Below are 15065 nucleotides of genomic sequence, written 5' to 3'. Positions count from 1 at the left end.
AATTATTGATTCTCTTCCTCAGTAGACTTTAGATTCTTATGGTTATTTCTGTTCAAAGACATTTTAGATTTTAGATCTCGGATTTTCTCTAAATTGTGTGTTTGTGTGTGTGTCTTTGATTGTGTATCCTGTGCTCATTATTGTTGAATTTTATTCAACATGTTTTCCTATCACTATATTGTGGTGTCTGTTTTTTCTTGGACGTAGTGTGGTCTGTATTTTGTTCACAAAAGGATTTTAAGCAAGAAAATACAATATAGCTGGGTGATATGTTAAAGCCTCTCTTCTGGCAGAAAACCTTGGGGTGATATATTGAGTAGTGATTCTAAATCTATTGCAGGATTATATTATACATTGCATTCAGCTTGCTAAGCACAACCAGAGCTGCCTTTTGCTTAAAGGCTTCTTTAACTGAAGTGGTCATGGTAACCTCTTCCTGCACAAGTTTTGCCAAAGCTAGATTTCAATATGAAAACATCTGAAATTATATTGTTGTAACTATAAAATCAAACCCAATGCTAAAGCACCATTGGAAAAAATGCTAACATTAGAATGTACAGCTTTGTTTGCATTCTGTAGACTTTAAGAATGATTTCCTAAAATTTAACAATGCTAATATTTTCCCCATGTTGGGTAGCTTTTTCTCATCAAGGAAAACTGGAACAATCCGTTTTCAGTACATCTTTATTTGATTGTGTTGAAACAGAGTTGCATTTTAAACAGCACTGTTTAAATTCACAAATTGTTCTAAGATCGGAATTGTCCATGCCATTGCTTTAAATGTCTTAAACTGTTCTTTTCATCCTGTCTCTAAGAGCCAAGATAGTTATTTTACTGTGAGTATCATTTCCATATACTGTATTCAAAATCTGGATGAAACACTGTCCATATTTTGCATAAACTGGATGATCTCTGCAATGAACATTAGCTGTATGTTTAGATTTGCCCTAAAAAGAGGGCTTTATATTTTTAAAGGAACTGAGAAAATATTGCAAAAACCAAAAACCAAGCAATTCATAAATGTTGGAGTAAATTCATAGTAGCCCTTTATGCTATGTCAAGATGTGCAGTTCCAATCAAGGAGAGGACAACATAGAACTAAGGAGAAATTTCCCGGCAGTTAGAACAATTAATTAATTAAACAATTAATCAGCTTGCCTCCAGAAATTGTTGGTGGTCAAACATTGGAGTTTTTAAAGAAGAGATTGGACAACCATTTGTCTGAAATGGTTTAGGGTTTCGTGCTTGGAGGACTAGAAGACCTACATAATACAGAATAACAGAGTTGGAAGGGACATTGTAGGTCATCTAATCCAACCCTCTGCTCAAGCGGGAGACCCTATGCCATTTCTGACAAGTAGCTATCCAGTCTCTTCTTGAAAGCCTCCAGTGATGAAGCACCCACAACTTCTGAAGACCAGCAGTTCCACTGGTTGATTGTTCTGTCAGAAAACTTTTCCTTATTTTTAGGTTGAATCTCTCCTTGATAAGTTTTTATCCATTGTTCCTTCTCTGGCCTTCAGGTGCTTTGGAAAATAGATTGTCTCCTCTTCTCTCCCTTTACATATTGGAACTATGCTATTCTGTTATTTGGAAACAAAGAATGGAACCCATAAATCCATTGTTTAAAAATCTTCATTTATTGTTAAACTTATTTGTTGCCCATCTCATGGTTTAAGGTGATTCTGACTAGCTATTTACTATTTATGTTGGTAACAAAAGAATCCCAGATGAAAGCTTCACAGCCAGTAGAGACCAGAAATGAATTAGGCCAGTATGATTGGCATAGCACCAAAACTGCTAAATTGGGTGCTGGCAGACATAAAATTACATCACAGAACCTTCTTTTTGGAGTGCAGATATTTTGTATGAAGGATACTTTTAAACACATCCATTCAGATAGCTGGTTGTGTTTAGCCTCATAATACAATGAAAGCAAAGTTCCCTTTCAATTAAGCCAATCTTCTAGTTTAGCTGGGATTCTGTCACACTGGAATTGTCAGAAAAGAGCTGGCTTGAGTCTGGCTATAACAAAAATTCTTCAACTGAAAACAAAGAATCAGAATCTTATGAATATTATCTCCATTGGGAACATTTTGATCCAAAGCTGGTGGACTAGCTCATTATCAGGCAACAGTCAAGAAAGATATCCTTGCATCTGTCTTGCTACCAATTTCTCAGAGGTTTCTACAGGTGGATAAAATGAAGGGAAATGCTGAACAAAATGACATATGGGGGGGGAAATCTGTTTGATCTTTCATATTTCCAGTTATATGAAACATCTTTACTCGATATTCTGGGTGAGTTACTGTTGGACAGTGAGAGTAAACCATTTTGGGCTAAATGGAAAGCCTTCTTGTTGGCATGTCTGAGTCCTTGGCAAGCAATTAATTCAGCGTTGACATTAGGTTCTGCCCAACTACTTCACTCTGATTCAGAATTTCTGCTTTCATAATTTGTTACTATAATCATTTTAACTGACATTCCCACTTGCAAAAGCATTAGAGTATCTTTTTACAGCTGAACTAAAGTGGGTATTGGGGTAAAAAGTTTTCAAGCTGATGGTCAGGTAAAGATGGCCAAATTAGCTGGGTGAGCATATCTGCATTTAATAGTTGGGCACATGCTTGAGTGCCATACAAGGTGCACATGTACCAAAATAGCAGGTGATCCATGATGGGAGTAGTGACAAATGTGGCAATGCTGCCTTTGTATCCAAAAACTATTTTCATATGCTCCCTGGCTTCTTCTCCTTGGAAGCAGATAATGCATACTACCCAATATGTTTTCATAATGAATTGGAATGAGAGAAGAGCACTGAGCTGGTTAGTATTTGCCGATGAAATCAAGTTACTCAGGTAGAAGAAACAATCATGATATGCTTCAATAAGATCTTACCAAATTAAGGAAGGAATGGAAAGGGGAAAGCAGGAATGGCATTAAAATGGCAAATGAGGTTCATTGTGAGCATCAAGGTGCACATTGGAATAGCCCATTCATGGGAAAAAGAAAATCCTAACTAGATAGTATATACCAATCTGGCCTGAACTAAACCAGGAAACCAGTTAAACCAGTAAAGAGAATTCAAGGTTTGGGTGAATAACTTTAAAAAATTAGACTTTATGTTGCAGATGTGAGAAAGACTGGTTCCATTTCTTTCTTTCTCATAAGAGGAAAAGATAGAATATAAATGCAAAAACTATTTAATGTTTTCATGCAAACCTTTGATGCAGTAACTTTTAAATTAGTTGTACAATTATTAAATAGCCTCTGATAAAGGTTTTTATAATGCTAGAAAAGGGACAGCATAATCAAGAAGATGAGTGGTGAATCAAGAAGATGAGGGGCTGGAGCAATCCTCTACAAGGAAAGGCTGAGCAAAAGCTGGGGGAGGACTAATACAATAAAATACATAAGATTATGTGTAGTATGTAAAGAATGTGAATAAAGAGTCACTCTTCAATTTCACTCCCTGTCTTCTAGCAGTAGAGACTGAGGCTATTCATTGAAACTGAAAGAAATCCGTCACTCAGCACTCCACTGAAATATGGAATTTGCTACCACAACGTATAGATAGACAACTTTAAAAATGGCAGAGAAAATTATTGAAGGATAAGATAATTAATGGCTGCTGGCCAAGATGGCTGATATCTTAATGATGAGAACTAGAAGTGTATGTGTGAGCCCGAGACAAAAACAGCATTAAAGGACTTTTGCAATAACTCTCATTTATAAATTAAAAACATTTGAAGCAAGGAAAAGAGCAAGGCAAGTAGAAAAATGGATAGACATAGTTACAGTGCCAATGGTGGATGTTTAGAAGACCTGAATAGCTAGGTTAAGTACAGACTATTATGGAGAAAATCTACCATTGAAGTCCACTAAGATTTGACACCGACTTGATGGCAAGTATTAATCAAAAATCAAATCTTAATATCCAAAACATCTTTAGCACAATTGGCAGAGAGGCTGAAAAAAGTGAACAAGCCCACCCTAAAACACAGCTACACACATTACTGAACTTATCCAAAGTTATCACAGTTCCTTCCTTCTGTCACTCAGAGTCAGCCAGAGCCCATATGGAGGCAATTTGAAGCAAGTGGGCCCTTGTAGGATAGCTCTCCTTGGTTAGGCCAAAATAATGCCATGCGGAGTTGAAGCTACTTGGCAGCCAATTAACCTCCCTCCCCCTCAAGCCAGTACATGACAGGTTAAGAGTCTTCCTGTTTCTGCGAGCTTCTCCACACATAGCCTTGCACACTCTTCAGCTATCAGGGAGAATGATAGCTGCAACAGAGCCAACACGTCAGCACCTCAGGCAACACACCTCTTACCTGTCAGGAGCTCAGCATTTTGCGGCAATGCGGCATGTCACAGCCCTGGTTGATGAAAGTCATGGCCCTTCTTCATTCCACCATGTGATAGATGGGGCAAGGCCAGATTTATTGGCATTTCAAGACTTCCCAGAGATTCCACACATGAGCTGAGCTGAGCTTTCACAGCTAGGTTTTCAGGTCTTTCTGCCTGGCTTCCCCATGCAAAAGTGACAATGGATAATGAACGTTTACAAGTGACATTACTAGGGTTGCTGGGGTTATTCATAATAATATTACTCTCATCCTATTCGGCTTTAGAAAATCAGGTCAGATACATTTGTTCACCTGGATTTTCATATAATTATTCTTGTATAATTGTATAACTTTGCTAATTAGGCTAATGATTAAAGAAGCGCCATATGATAAAATCAGAAAGGGATGCAATGATTTTCACAGGATTGTAAATGTAATAATTGAAAGAGAGACGGCAGGGAGGGGGAGGAGAGAGAGGGGGAGGGAGAGGGGAGGGAGAGGGGTGGATGGAGAGATGGAGAGAGAGAGAGGGAGGGAGGCATGGAGAGAGGGAGGGAGAGGGATGGATGGAGAGAGGGAGAGAGAGAGAGGGAGGGAGGCATGGAGAGAGGGAAGGAGAGGGATGGATGGAGAGAGGGAGAGAGAGAGAGAGAGGGACTGAGGGATGGAGAGAGGGAGGGAGAGGGAGAGAGAGGGGGGAAGAAAGAGAGATGGAGGGAGAGAGAGAAAAAGACTGCCCCTAGTTTATATATAGCAATAAATGAAATTATTGACAATAGGTCACATATCAATTTGGCAGACACTGATTGTAGCATTTTTCAGCTATACTGTTCAGCTTTCTGATATATATTTCATTAGAAAGGGTGCACACAAATATCCATCTTTCACTAGTTACTATTTTCTTGTCTTTTTTTTCATAAACTCTACGTGGTTTATGATACTTTTCACTGAATTTTACCACAAATTATCAACTCTATGGCTTCTTGACGACCATAGAATGCATTGCTGCAAAAGCTTATGCAATAGTACTTTTCTTATCAATCTTTAAAATGTCACAGGTTTTTTAATGGCATACACACTTCACTGATAATTTCCATTTGCTTCACAGAATTCCTTCTAACAGACAGTGTAAAACTGCAATTAATCAATCAAAAGTCTGTAAATGAGTTCAATAAGTCCTATTCCCATTTATAGGTAGGAACAGGCTTGCATTCTAGATTTGGCTGACTGAAATGTTTCACTAATTAATCATAACTTGTTCTTTTCTACAATTGCCAATTATGGTAGTTTTGTAAAAACTAGAAGCATGATAGAAATCATGGTCATTTTGGTTTTCTAATATGTCCAATCGAATATGAATGTCTGAGAGCGGTGACACAAATAGGGCTACCAAATCTGAGCTACACAAAAAAAAAAAAAAATCCAGGCAACCAGTAGGTGGAAATGGAAGTGTCTCTTTACTGCCATCTAGTGGCTATCAGGGTTTTGACAGCCTTATCATAAAGAGAAGGCTAGTTGTCTTATAAAGGATGTGCATGAAAAAGAACAACCCAGGAACTGTTAAGCAGGAGGAGCAGCAGGATCTTGCAAAAGATTGACCATGCTGAAAAGATACCTTGTCAGCATTTGACCAAGTTATTGCCATAGAAGGGTGCTGAAACTGACAATCAAGCTTAGCTGAGGCTGGGGATCCATCTGGGTTTCATCTGCAGAGGGAGATGGATGATTTTTTTGGCTCCCCCTCCCCCTCCCTTCCTTTCACTGCTTACCAGCTTCTAAGAAGGCATTCCAATGCGCTTTGTAGCAAGGAGACTGTCTCGAGCTTCCAGAAAACTATAGGGCCATAGTGGAGCCAGCCTCCTCCTCATCCATCATTCTTATCAGAGCTTTCTGGCAGGGTTGTGGTCCGTGGCTGCAAGGCCTTCTAGGATTGAAGAACTAGGCTAGGTTGAGAAAGGAGACAAGGAGGATGCGCTGGAGTGATAAGCAGCGCCACAAACAAAAACAACTGTCCTCATTGGAAACTTCAAAGCCTACCATCTTTGGATTTATGTGGCCCAGAAACACAAGAGTTTGGCAAGGAATACTGAGAAAGAAATGGCTATAGGTAGAACTTGATGAGATTCTGAAAGAAGGTAAAGGTATTTGGCTTTGTAGCACACCTATCTTATGTATCTCAAGAGAAGCTGTGCTCCTGTCACTCAGGAGAACAGCAATTTGATGTTCCTGGACTTAGTTTGAAGGCCTTAGAGAGAGGCACATTCCCATAGATAGAGATAGAGCTATCACTGTATCTTATGCATTACATATTATTGCAACATTTAATAATTAGTCATTGGAAGTTTTTAAGAAGAGGCTGGACAGCCACTTGTCTGAAATGGTATAGGGCAGTGTTGGCAAACCTTTTCAACACCGAGTGCTGAAAAGCAGAAGAGCAGCTGCCCAGTGTGTATGCACATGCCAGGAAGATGATCTTCCAGTTTCCAGCGTGCGCATGCACACCAGCCAGCTAGTCTTTGCACATGCACGCATGACAGAAACTGGAAGACCAGTTGGCCAGTGCACATGTGCACACTGGAAACCAGAAGACCATCTTCCCACATGTGCATGTGCACTGGGCGGCTGCTGTTCCAGTTTCCAGCGCTCCCACACCCATGAAGGCCAGCTGGCCAGCACGCTGGAACCTGGAAGAGCAAGGGCGAGGCTCACATGCCCAGAGAGATGGCTCTGTGTGCCACTTCCAGCATGCGTGCCATAGGTCTGCTATCACGGGTATAGAGTCACCTGCTTGAGCAGGGGGGGTTAGACTAGAAGACCTCCAAGGTTCCTTCCAGCTCTATTCTATTCACAAATGATAATTCACAAATAATAGATAACATCCAGCATTGCCTGAGTACATTTTGTTTGTTCCGCAGGGTGTTCCGTCCCACTTCTTCACTCTGCACTTTCCATATATAATTCCAGATTTATTCTAAGGATCACCCAATTTTCCCCCAAAAAATTGAGGATCATCCCCAAGACTCCAGGGGGGGAGATTACCTCATCTCACCAACAATGATCATTTTACAGATAGAGGTTGTCAGATTCAGAAACTGAGTTGATTAAGATGACTAATTTAAGCAGTGTTGATTTCTGTGAATCTTAATCAAAATTAATTTTTTTTACAATTGTGCTAGTATTTTTTTTAAAAAAAAAACCACACACCACATATTTATTAGTGGGGAAAGGTACTGACAATATGTAACAATTGCATTTTAAAAATAGACTGGCCTATAGCACCCCCTTCTCCTCTAAATAGAAGAATAAAAGTGACTTAATTTGGAGAAACAAAATCACCTTTTTGTGCTTTTTCTTGAACCCTCTTTTGAACCCTTGAGTGTTTTGTTTTACTACTATTTATTGCACTCCCTTTAATTCTTTGACAATCTGCTGTATGTGTATTTAGTTTGGCTTATTTGATATGATCTGGTAGGGCAAAAATTCTGCTTGAGGGAGGCACTGTTCTCCATCCTTTTAAAGAAATAGTACAGATGAGTGTTCAATGAGTGGTTGAAGGTATGTAAAATCTTTGATTCTGACACATACATTTCTCTTAAGCTGCCTCTATTTCTTTCCTTTGTAGCGAGGATTTAGACTGTATACATCTCTATAACGATGCATATTTTCTGCTACTATAATTACATTCATGCAAATAATCTGCTGCCCTTTGTGGTTTATATCAGATCTTTAGGTTTGTAATTTATTTTGGCGCAGTCTAGACTGTAACCACTTTGAAGTTGTTTCAGATAGGATAAGAACAAACATTTTTTTCCAAAGTGGCTGGATTAGAGAAACGGCCCAATTATTTATCTTTCTAGTCAGATGATTGAGTTACTGTACTCTCCAACAGCAGCCTGCTTCTTCCACAGTTTCCCTCTCTTCTTCTTTCTCTTTTACTTTCGTAATACCGAAAGGTGGTGAACCAAATAAGGTGGTGAAGTAACAAACTTATTCATGAAAGATTATATATATATATATATATATATATATATATATATATATATATATATATATATATATATATATATATAAAAATTTTTTTTTACAACCCCTGGTAAGCCCCAATTATGGGAGGAAGCTAACTGCTTCCATCATCTGTCTATCGGCTCGTCACAAGAGTCCATCACGACAGAAACCCAATATTTTTACTGTTGCCTTTGTTATATTTGTGTTTTTTTATTTGCGCTGATAAAAAAGTCTCCCTTTATTTATTTATCAGCGCAAATAAAAAAACATACATACATACATACATACATACATACATACATACATACATATATATATATATATATATATATATATATATATATACACATACAGTATATGTGTATGTATATTGTGTGTGTGTGTGTTTTCGTGTTTTCATAGATTTTCACAGGTGTAGGAATGCTGGTCTTGTTGTATTCGGGTCTTTTCCCATATAAGATTGAGATTGTCTTGGCAACATTTCGGCGAAGTCTCACTTGCCATTTTCAGGCTGGGTTTTGGGCTTAAAGCATGGTTGAAGCCGCCGTCTCTTTAAGCCTAAAACCCAGCCTGAAGATGGCGAGTGAGACCTTGCCGAAATGTTGCCAAGACAATCTCAATCTTACATGGGAAAAGACCCGAATACAACAAGACCAGCATGTGTGTTTGTCTGTCTGTCTGTCTGTCTCTGTCTCTGTCTCTGTCTCTTCAGCTAGTCCAGAATGCGGCCGCACGAGCGATTGTGGGTGCACCTCGGTTCACCCACATAACACCTATCCTCCGTGAGCTGCGCTGGCTACCTGTCGATCTCCAGGTGTGCTTCAAGGTGCTACTTGCCACCTATAAAGCCCTTCATGGTAGTGGATCTGGATACTTGAGAGACCGCCTCCTGCCAATTACCTCCTCGCGACCAATTAGATCACATAGATTAGGCCTCCTCCGGATTCCATCTGCCAGTCAGTGTCGACTGGCAACCACGCGGAGGAGAGCCTTCTCGGTTGTAGCTCCGACCCTTTGGAACGATCTCCCCATGGGGATTCGTACCCTCACCACCCTCCAGACCTTCCGCGCAGCCCTTAAAATCTGGCTATCCCGTCAGGCCTGGGGCTAAATTATTTAATTATGTATTGTGCTTATGTGTCATTGTTTGTATCCCCTTTCCCTATGAGTTGTAAGCCGCCCTGAGTCCCCCCAGGGAAAAGGGCAGCCTATAAATAAACTTTTCCAATTCCAATTCCAATTCTGTCTCTGTCTCTGTCTCTGTCTCTGTCTCTGTCTGTCTCTCTCTCTGTCTCTCTCTCTCTGTCTCTGTCTCTCTGTCTCTGTCTCTCTGTCTCTCTGTCTCTCTGTCTCTCTGTCTCTCTGTCTCTCTGTCTCTCTGTCTCTCTGTCTCTCTCTCTCTCTCATTGGTGAAGTAAATTATGGCTCAGCATATTGGGAGTAGATTCAGTACCAATAAATTTTGGGGTCCATTTCAAGATTCTGGGTGGTTATGGTTCAAAGTTCAGTTGTGGGTGGGCCAACACTGGAGACTTTTAAGAAGAGACTGGAAGCCATCTGTCTAAAATAATATAGAGTCTCCCTGCTTGAGCAGGGGGTTGGACTAGAAGACCTCCGAGGTCCCTTCCAACTCTATTATTCTGTTATTCTGTTTTTTAATGTTTAAAGCCCTACATGGCTTGACTTCCATATATAATCACCTATTCCAGTCAGAATCAGTCTACCTTGACTCAGGCATTTATCCCAACAGAAGTTTTATCTTCAGGCTTTGCCACCATTTCAGCCTTGGAAGGGGTGAAGACCAAAACCCCTCTCTATCAAGAGTAAAACAATAAGGAGGGGATCAGAGTAATTAGAGCAGGACGTTTAAGGCTGAGTCCTTTTGCCATCAGAAGATGTTTTTGTAGTGATCTCAGGTTTTTGAAGGCTACTTTTCTAACAATAGCCTGAAGAGAATTCTGCCATTCTATAAACAAATAAACATTTCAGTCTCTAGTTTTGCAAATCAAATACCAAGAGGGCCATCTGGAAGAACATGTGTTTCCTATATTTCTACTGCATTTTAAATATTTTAGCAGCACCATTTGCCCAGATGTAATTGCCAGAGTTTATGATAATTTCTTGAAAAAAAATTAAAGCTTGCGATACCTCTTATAAGCAAACTCTTCAGACTGCAAACAAAATCTACAAAATGATTTCCCCCCCAGTATGCATCCTTTGGCTCCCTGTAGCTCCCAAACACACTAGCTGGGGGAGGAGGGGAGGGAAAGGAATTTAACTGAATGTAGCAAATGTTCTTTTAATATTATTTCATTTTAGCTACGTTTTAGATGAAAGCAAATCTGGACATTGTTAATACAAGAAAGTGAAAGGAAGGTATCTTGACTGAGTGTGTCCCCTAAAATTTAGATGTTTATAACAAGGAGGAAAGAAACAGATAAAGCGTAGGCATGTACCCATACCCATTTTAAAAACCATTTATCCATATTGTTTGTAGGGAAGAGGGAATTATTTTGCCACCAGTGGTACCATCAACAATCCAATATGATGTATCACCCTTACCTGACTACCCTACGCCACCAGGCTTGAAATTTTGGGCTTGGAGAACCTAGAACTACACTGCCTATGGTCTGACCTAAGCATAGTACACACAATTATCCACTACAACGTCCTACCTGTCAATGACTACATCAGCCTCAACTACAATAATACACGGGTAAACAATAGATACAGAGTCAAGATAAACTGCTCCAAACTCGATTGCAGAAAATACAACTTCAGCAACAGAGTGGTCAATGCCTGGAATGTACTACCCGACTCCATTGTTAAAATCCTCAAACCCTCATAACTTTAACCTTAAACTGTCTACCGTGGATCTCACCCCATTCCTAAGAGGTCTGTAAGCGCACCAGAGTGCCTACAGCCTCTGTCCTACTGTCTCTATTTATTCGTACCCATTTACTGTGTTCATATTTATGTTTATACTTATACCTGTTATCTTTTACATGTTTAACAAAATAAATAAATAAATAAAATAAAACAAATACCGTATTTTTTGGAGTATAAGACTGCAGGTTTTCTCCCCTTAAAAGAGGGTGAAAATTTGGGTGTGTCTTATACACTGAATGTATCCCCACCCATCGGCCCCAACCCTTTAGCCTCTGCCACCCAACAATTTACCTCTTTGCAGCACAGATGGGGGGGTGGGGGTTGGCTTCAATAAGCTATAGCAATCCCTGCAGCCTGAAACAGCTGACGATCGGGAAAAATTGAAAGTGAAACTTGCTGTTTGCTCCACATGGCAGAGGCAGATTTTTTTCCCCTTGTGCTAGTCCAGCTATTTTCTGCAAGGAGGTAAGACAACAACTATAAATGCTTATAGAATTTTCAAATTATTAGACTCATCTGAAGCCTGTATTTCAGTTTGGGCACAGATCACTTGAAAGCTGCTGTTTCAGTGATGGAATGGTTCATGCACAGAATACTTTATCTCTTGTAATACAAGCTGGTAGCAATTTATGATGGTCCTTTCTTGGGTCTTCCAATTTATTACAATTCCTTCCTAGATCATCAAAATTATGATATCACATTACAATTACAATAGCAGAGTTGGAAGGGACCTTGGAGGTCTTCTAGTCCAACCCTGCCTAGGTAGGAAACCCTATACCACCTCAGACAAATGGCTGTCCAACATCTTAAAGACTTCCAGTGTTGGAGCATTCACAACCTCTGGAGGCAAGCTGTTCCACTGATTAATTGTTCTAACTGTCAAGAAATTTCTCCTCAGTTATAAGTTGCTTCTCTCCTTGATTAGTTTCCACCCATTGCTTCTTGTTCTAACCTCAGGTGCTTTGGAGAATAGTTTGACACCCTCTTCTTTGTGGCAACCCCTGAGATATTGGAACACTGCTATCATGTCTTCCCTAGTTCTTCTTTTCATTAAACTACATATACCCAGTTCCTGCAACCATTCTTTATATGTTTTAGCCTCCAGTCCCTTGATCATCTTTGTTGCTCTTCTCTGCACTCTTTCTATCTTTTTTACATTGTGGCGGCCAAAACTGAATGCAGTATTCCAAGTGTGGCCTTACCAAGGCATTATAAAGTGGTATTAACACTTCACACGATCTTGATTCTATCCCTCTGTTTATGCAGCCTAGAACTGTGTTGACTTTTTTGGCAGCTGCTGCACACTGCTGGCTCATATTTAAATGGTTGTCCACTATTATTCCAAGATCCCTCTCACAGTTACTACTATTGAGCAAGGTACCACATATACTGTACCTGTGCATTTTGTTTTTCTTGCCTAAATGTAGAACCTTACTTTTTTCATCATTGAATTTCATTTTTTTAAATAGTGCCCAATATTCAAGTTTCTCAATATCCTTTTGTATCTTAAGCCTATCTTCTGGAGTGTTGGCTATTCCTACCAGTTTGGTGTCATCTAAAATTTGATGAGTTCCCCATTTATCCTGTTATCCAAATCATTGATGAAGATGTTGAAACAGAGCCTTGAGATGGTACACTGTATACTTCCCTCCATGCAGTTCCATTAAGGACTACACGTTGAATTTGATTGGTCAGCCAGTTACGAATCCATCTAATGGTGATGCTGTCTAACCCACATTTTCCTACTTTATCTAGTAGTAGGTTATGGTCTACTTTATCAAATGCCTTACTGATGTCCAAGTAAATTATATTGAAGGCATTCCTCTGGTCCACTAATTTTGTCACTTTGTCGAAGAATGCAATAAGATTAGTCTGGCATGATCTGTTTTTGACAAATCCATGTTGACTTTTGGCTATTACTTTGTTTACTTCTAGGTGTTCGCTAATTCGTTGCTTGATTATCTTTTCTAGAATCTTCCCTGGTATTGAGGTCAGGCTGATAGGTTTGTAGTTTCCTGGATCTATTTATTTTCCATTTTTGAAGATGGGAACCACATCAGTTCTTTTACAGTCCTCTGACAGTTCCCCAGTGCTCCAGGATCTCTGAAAGATATAGTTCAGTGATTCTGAGATCTCAGAACCCTGGGATGTAATCCAGCCGGTCCTGGTGATTTGAACTCGTCTAGAGTAGACAGGTGCTCACTTACCATTTTCTTCCCTATTTCAACTTGTGTTCCTAATCTGATTTTTGTGGTGCTGTTTTTGATAGGTTAGACTCTTTTTCCCCTTTGTGTAAAGACAGATGCAAAAAATGAGTTAAATAGTTCTGCTTTCTCCCTGTTGCTTGTCACCTTCTTGCCATTTTCTCCCAGCAATGGACCATATTATTCTTAACTCATATTTGATCTTTTTTCCTCTAAGTGAAATACCATACCACCTGCAATTGCACCCTCCAGTTTCTCAAAGTCAGTTTGAAAAGGGTCCACCAACATTACTAATGTCCATCTCAAAATGCTGAGAACAAAGAGCAACAATCATCATTTTGTTACTTTGATCTACCTCAAGTCTGACAGAAACAAGAATGCCCTCATCCCCACATTGCACAAACAATACAAAAATGGCACTCTCCCTGATACATCTTTATTTCCCTTTATGTGCATTTGTCAAGTCATGTGAAAAAAATAATACTTAGCAGTCATTATGAAGGGGAGCTACAAAGATGACAAAACTACTTTCCCTTCTTAAACTTGCACTTGAGCAGCTAAAAGGAAGGAGAAATTGTCTCCTGGGGACCCTGCAAAAAGGGGAAGCGGACTATCAAAACCAACACAAAGTCACTGCAGAGAGAAAAAGAGAAAGGAGAGAGAATCCATTTTTTATTACTGTTTGAAGTATTCTTCAGCTGAGCCAAAAGTAAATTGGCTGAGCTGCCAAATAGAGACAGAATGAGATCACAAAAGAGCAGAGTAGAGTGATGCATAGATCCTGAATGGAAATACCTTCAGTGACTAGTCAGAAACACGTGTGGATATTTCCTTGTGCTTTGCCTCCAAAGATTTTGCCACAGGAATGCTCATCAACCCCCCCTTGCCCTTCCTTTCTCCTGTTCACTCTCCTAAATGTTGCATCCCTTGGGTATTGATACAGATGTTTTATGCACTTCTCTGCACATCCCTTTTTAAAAAAAAAAAAACATATGCTCCAGGCTTCCCATTTTGAAATTAATTCCATATACTTTATATTTCAATTATTGTCCGTCATCTTGCCTATTTAAATTTTAAAAAAGGATACCAATTAGTTTAAATTAAGACAATTAATGATCATTTTATTAATCAGGAGAAGGCACTGAAAAGCAGGAATAGCCTGAATTTTCTGTCTGTGTGTAGATGTTTATGTGTGTATGTGCACATATACATACATATATGCACAGAGAAACACATATACCACTATCAGTAATTAGGGAAAATAAACAAAAGGAATGAAGTAAGATGAAGCTAGGGTGGACACTGTAAGAGTATAGCAATCTAAGTACCTCCTGTTGAGGACTATCAAGAGATGAGGATAAGACTGATTGCCAAGAGCCATCAATCAGTGGTTAGGCAGATTGTACCATGGGACAGAAGTGTGGCTTTGCCTTGATCAGGCCTAAAACTGAGCTATAGAATCTCTTCCCTCCCAGCTCTATAGTACTGGCTAACCTTTTCTCCTGCCACAAGGTAACATTTAAGTGAGCCACTCTTCCCATGCTCCAGGGTTGGGAATACCATACACAGGATATAAATACTGAAATATCTGCAGGTATAGAGAAAAAGATTGCCTTCT

Source organism: Thamnophis elegans, chromosome 2 (assembly GCF_009769535.1).
Source record: "Thamnophis elegans isolate rThaEle1 chromosome 2, rThaEle1.pri, whole genome shotgun sequence".
Taxonomy (NCBI): Eukaryota; Metazoa; Chordata; class Lepidosauria; order Squamata; family Colubridae; genus Thamnophis; species Thamnophis elegans.
This window is presented reverse-complemented; position numbering follows the sequence as displayed.